Genomic DNA, 5,954 nt, shown 5'->3' with positions numbered 1-5,954 from the left:
AAGAAAACAGAAAGAAAGGAAGAAAGTGAAAGAAAGAAAAGAAAGAAATGTGAAGAGAAGAGTTTCAAATTTTATTAACAATAATGAATTTGTGACACCTGGTATTGACATACTCAAAAGAATGAGATCATGGGTCAAGAACAATATGATATATGGACTCCCTTTCCAGATCTAGTAACATTATTTTGTGAAGCACAGAAAGCTTTCCACTGTAGGCATTTGAGGCATTTGGTGACAGAATGAATAGAATATTATTACAGCATAACTCTACTAATGACTCTTGGCATGAAATTTAATAAAGGTGATTGGATAACAGGTGTTTTTCTGATGGGGTGACAGCTCCTACAAATGAGGAAAATGTTCTGGAATTTTGTGAGGGGAATATGTGAGGAAAGTGAGGCTGGCTTTGTAGATTTTTTTTCTGGTATTTACTTTCTAAGCAGAAGTTGAGTAATATCCCTTTATAATTTCATTCTTATTTGGATGCTGCAGTAACATCCTGCTTCTGAAGTTTGTTTCCTGAGTCTTTTCTTCACAGTCAGTCCCTTCTGGGTAACTGCTGACATTCATAGTTTAGACTCACCAAAAGCAGACCTTAGGCAAAGATATGAATACAAGCAGATTACATGGAAGGAAGTGATATGTAAGGTTCAGAGACTGAGCAAATAAAACACAGACATTCTGTTAACATTTAAAATGAAGAAATATTTTGAATATAGGTTACACCGTATGGAATGTGTTGTATATATACCAAAAGGGATATTTTTAAACCACATGAAATTCAAATTTAGTTGGACATACTGCATTTTAACATGTAATCCCAATTGCATGAAGCTCAGCTGAAGGTATGACTCAGGGAAGGCAAAGATAGCAGTGAAGAGTTCATGAATGAATATCTCATTGATGTAGCAACCACATGGTATAAACCAAGATATTGGCAACTATAAAGTGTTCTAGCTCCAGTGAGCCCTCAGAGGATCACTGCAACCCAGTTCATATCAAAACAAGGACATAAGAACAGACCTCAGTTGTGTATTTCTGTTCTTGATGCTCATTTTAATTATGACACGCTGTTTTACATTATATATTGTGCTGTTTTCCAGAGGGAACTTCAGTTTTCTTGGCCGGTGGCTTACAAAACTTAGCTAGGTAACAAATGGAGCTGACAATTTGAAATGGCTGATTTGGAAATTCAAATGAATATATAGTAGGAAACAAACAAACAGACAGACAAACAAAACAAAATAAAACTTGGGAAATCGCAGCTCTAATCAGTACTCAAGGAAGATTGTAAGTTATAAGAGACACTGCTGCCCCTGGACAGCTAAAAGAGCTGAAAATAAAGAAAAGTTCAGTCTGCTTGGAGGAAGCTGGAATTGTGGGCTGGGTCCTCATGCCTGCAGCTTCATCCAGGTATCTACAAGCCTGAGAGAAGCCAAAAACAAGTACTCAAGGCAGGAACCTGAAGGCAGACACCATAGAAAAATTGTTTACTGGCTTGCTTCCAACCTTACAATCAACTATAAGCCTATACTCTAAAGATGGACCATATTGGGCTACACCTTCATGCATCAACTAACAACCCATAAATTCTTCAAAGGTATGCCTATAGGCCAAGCTGTTGGAGTTAATTCTTCAATTATGCTTCCTTTTCCCTAAATGTGTCACCTTGACAACCAAGATCAACTATCCCAGAAGATATGCTAATTTTCAGAGAGAAAATTAATTTCAAAATATTTCATGAAAATTATCCACCCACCTAGTTTAGAGACATAATAGCTGCTTGGAGAAGGAAGTCAGTTTTGTTCAACAGGTGACACTGTGTATTTCACTAGATAATTAAAAATCAGACTCCATCTTCTGGGGACTTTTTCATTTTGTATTGATTTAGGCTCGTTTTTCACTTAAAAGAGAAAAGGAACAAAAAGTTGTGTCTGTTTGATGAAGGAAGTATCTGGTAGAAATTGGAGAAAGAAGGAATATGACCATAATATATTGCATTACATTCTCAAAAAATGAATTGAAATATTAAAAATACTTTCATAAAATAATAATGTCAAACACTTTTTCTTTCAGATAGTACTATTTACAATTTCTTATTTTGAATATTAAAATATACATACAGTCAAATGTTCAGAAAAATAATGGAGGCTTTATAGTTTCCTTCTGCAGGATATTTCTGCCTGGTTTATAGTGACCTGAAACAACCCTGATACAGATATTAGTGGAGATACAAGGTGATAACCCTCTCTTCAAAGCACTTCTAAGACCATAAAATTCCTAGACACAAAGATGTTTTTATGAAACATCACATTATTTTTGTATGGCATTTCATGTTGGAGGAAGTTCATGTTCAGTTGTTTATATTAATTTGTTATTCTAACTTTGAGCATATTTCAGAAGGGTTGGTCCACAATACTGTCATCAGTCATTACCAAGTCATGGACACAGTCTCAGAGTCTCATCTCATATTTAAATTGTCTAGCAGAGCCATAAAAATGTACTCCCAACAGCTAATATTTTATTTCTGTACAAATATTCCATATGCCTTTCTATACATTTAAAGAATTAAAAATAAAACTAGTAGTCACTAGCAATAAAATGCCACCATATTAGAATCGTTTTATGTGATTTCTTATCTATATCATTAAAAATTCAAATTTTCACCTGTTTGCCATGGTTTCCTCCTTCTCCATCTCCTCTCCTCCTTCTCCTCCCTCTTCTTTTCTTCGTTTACACTCATGTGTCCAAACCCATGGTTATCTTTGGCAATTTTCACTTGTATTACAATTACCAGAAAATATTAAGTTCTTTGTAAAAAACCAAAGCATATATGTAATCCTTTTTGTTGAATTTTAAACTTTCATTGGTAACATTTTAGAAATAGTCCAATCCTAGTTTTCTAACCAATAACTATTTACTTTATATTGATTGCGTACTATTGCCCAAATTCCATCAATGCATCTGTACTAACTGGCTGCTCACTTTTCCTATTATATTTCATGGCAGATATAGTGTGTATTTGAGTAAGCTACACAGGCTTTGAAAGCTACAGAGTTCTTAATGTAAAGGAAAATCATGAAATAAGAACATACTTGAAATCCTTTTCTTATTATTAGTACATGGTTCAGAGATAGCTTTCTGTTCTTATCTCTATCCTCCAAATCTCCAGTGTCTCAGGTTGCCACTGATGACACCTCTGTCCACTTGTATGTACAATCAGCACAACTTTCTCTCACTCTAATTTTCCTATGGACCATCTGGCCTATGAGCACAAGTCTTCTTGTAGATGACACATCTGTATTTTTTCTCAAGTTTTGAATCGTTGGATGAGGTAGTTCATCCTCACATTGCACTGAACCACTACTGAAAATTGATAGAAATACACATAGTTACATAAATGTCAAGTAATAGCCTTCTACATCTGTCCAATTATCTCCAAAGTTGGGATCCTCTTTGAAATCTTTCCCATTGCCAGCAGCCCTGAGATGAGCAGTATCAAAATAAACAGCAAATATATCATCAAACTCTACAAACATATCAGGTGCCAAAACCTCCTTCTGAGATGAACCATTATTCTGTTCAACTGTCATTAGATTATGCTTGGCTTTTACTGAGGCCTCAAAGGTGTCAACGTTCTACCTCTCATATTCTTTTACATTAGTAGCCATCCACTCCAAGATGTAGTCTGGCAAAGGGGATAGTGATCTTGTGCTGCTCTGGGGGCTGCTTGGGTTAGATAGCACAAATATATTCCTATCTTCAGCAAGATATTTATATTTCTGCTCAACCGCTTGACTGTGCATCCTTCTCTTTTCTATTAGAGTCTCTTCATCTTTCTCCACATCAAAATCTTCAAGTGAAGACTCTTGCTCAACTTTCCTTCCTTCTGAGAGACTTCTTTTACATTTAATCTTCCTTTACTTTGCTTCTGCTCCTTCTCCTATGACCACTCAGTGATAGAGACCTTCTTCTCAAGCGTGACCTGCTCCTTTGACTGCTGTTCTTCTCCGAGGAGACCTGCTTCTTCTTCTAGGAGACCTGCTGTGTCTCAATGGGGAATTCCATCTCCTTCTAATGGGAGACTTAATTCTTTTTCGGGTTGGGGCTGGCATCTTTTGGTCATTCACATCAACAGAGGATATCATAACGAGTGCATGTTCTCAGAGAAGAAAGTTGTCTCCTCTCTGATTCTCTTCATTTCCTTTCTAAAGATTGACTCTTGGCCCTTCTGCCTGGAGACAGAGTTCAAGAAGGTAATTTGTTCTGCTGAGATCTGTCATTGAGAAGCAGAGACCTACTTCTTGACTTGTCTCGTTTTGGAGGCAAACTTCTTTTAGGAGTATGACCAGGGCTTCTACTGGGTGACCTATTTTCCTTCCCAGAAGAAGCATCTTTTAAGGTGATTTGATTTGCATTTTTTCTTTGTTAATTTCAGATTGTTTTGACTTCTGCTCTTTGGACCTTGACCTTCTGTCTTTGGATTTATCTTTTAAGTCAACTGGGGACTTGGATTTTTTTAGAACTATCTCAACTTCTTTAATTTACAGTTAGTTATTTTTTCCCATCCTTTTTATTTTACCTTTCTCTTCACTCTTCATCTTCTCATCAATAGGAGATCTGGTCTTCCCTACTTTCTATTGGGATGACTGTCTAAGGGTAGAGGACTTTGATATTCTTGCTTGGTCTTTAGACTTGCTTCTTTTGGATGGACTTTTGGATTTTCTCCTTTCCTTGGACTTAGTTCTGTTTGCTTTCTCTCTCACCATTTCCGTAGCTCCCTTGCTTTTCTTTTTGTCTGATCTATGCCTAGTCTGTTCTTGTCTGTTCTTTGGATCTGCTCTTACTTCATTTTTTTTTTGCACTAATTTTATTGTCTTTAATTTTAAGTTTTCGCTGTGTACTAGAAGACCTGGTATTTCAATTCTATTTCAGTTTCTTGCCTTTTCCATTTCTTGTTCTTTCTTGTGTTTCCATTTCTTTCCTTCTTCTTCTGAGCCAGACTCAGAGCCTTGCAAAATAAGACCCATTCCAGAGTGGACCTTTCCCTCCATTAACTCATTAATTTTAATCAAGCTTTTACCAAGGCTCTCTGTTTTTCCAAGTCTTTCAGCAAAGCTAAATCATCAAGTTTAGTTCTTTTTGCATGGGGCAGGCCTTCTTTGTCAGAAGTATCGATAACTTTTCTTTTGTGTCTCTTATGCTTATGCTTATGTTTGTATTTTTTATTCCATTCTGAGGAATGTTTATATTTCTTATGTTTACTTCTGTGTTTATGCTTTTTTTTTTAAAGTACTGTGTTTATTTTGAGATTGGTCTTCTGATATTTCTCCATTTTCTTCATTTATACTCTTTTTAGAATTATCATCATCATCCATCTCAGGTTGCTACTGCAGCTATGGGGGTTTTGTGGTGGCCATCTAGAACTTCCCGATTTCTCTGTAGTGTTGGAGGTGGCTCTGTAAACTGTGAACACCAGTGGAAGAGGAGGAAAAAGGGAAAAGAAGTCATGCATGTGAGAAGCACATAGAGAAAAGTACTTGGACTCTGTGCTAAGAATCCTGCTAGAAAAACTCTGCCTAAGGAGAGGTCATTGGTCCTGTGAAGGTTCTATGCCCCAGTGAAGGTGAATTCCAGGGCCAGGAAGTGGGAGAGGGTGGGTTGGTGAGCAGCAGGAGGGGGGAGGGAATAAGGATTTTTGTTTTTCAGAAGGAAAACCAGGAAAGGGGATACTTATTGATTAGTTTTGTATGGAGGACAATTTTTTTTTCAGTCAGTATTACCATGGGTAGTGTCTAAAATAAGCATCTGCTCTTTGTGCCAACTATATAAATTTCTTAATCAAATAAAATGACTGCATGATGTATAGAGTTTTTTGCTATTGTTTCTCAAGTTTTGTGGAGTTGTATAGATCAGTTTAGAGATTGTTCATGTGTGTTTATTATTTATTAGCA

The 5,954-nt window shown here is 36.4% G+C and overlaps 1 pseudogene; it reads right to left on the bottom strand.

The window, feature by feature from the left end:
• Positions 1-3,392: 3,392 nt before the first annotated feature.
• LOC116095265 lies at positions 3,393-5,426 on the bottom strand (annotated as a pseudogene).
• Positions 5,427-5,954: the final 528 nt, after the last annotated feature.

Source organism: Mastomys coucha, unplaced genomic scaffold, assembly GCF_008632895.1.
Source record: "Mastomys coucha isolate ucsf_1 unplaced genomic scaffold, UCSF_Mcou_1 pScaffold18, whole genome shotgun sequence".
NCBI lineage: Eukaryota > Metazoa > Chordata > Mammalia > Rodentia > Muridae > Mastomys > Mastomys coucha.
The sequence above is the reverse complement of the archived record's forward strand: the minus strand, read 5'-3'. Positions and strand labels throughout refer to the sequence as shown.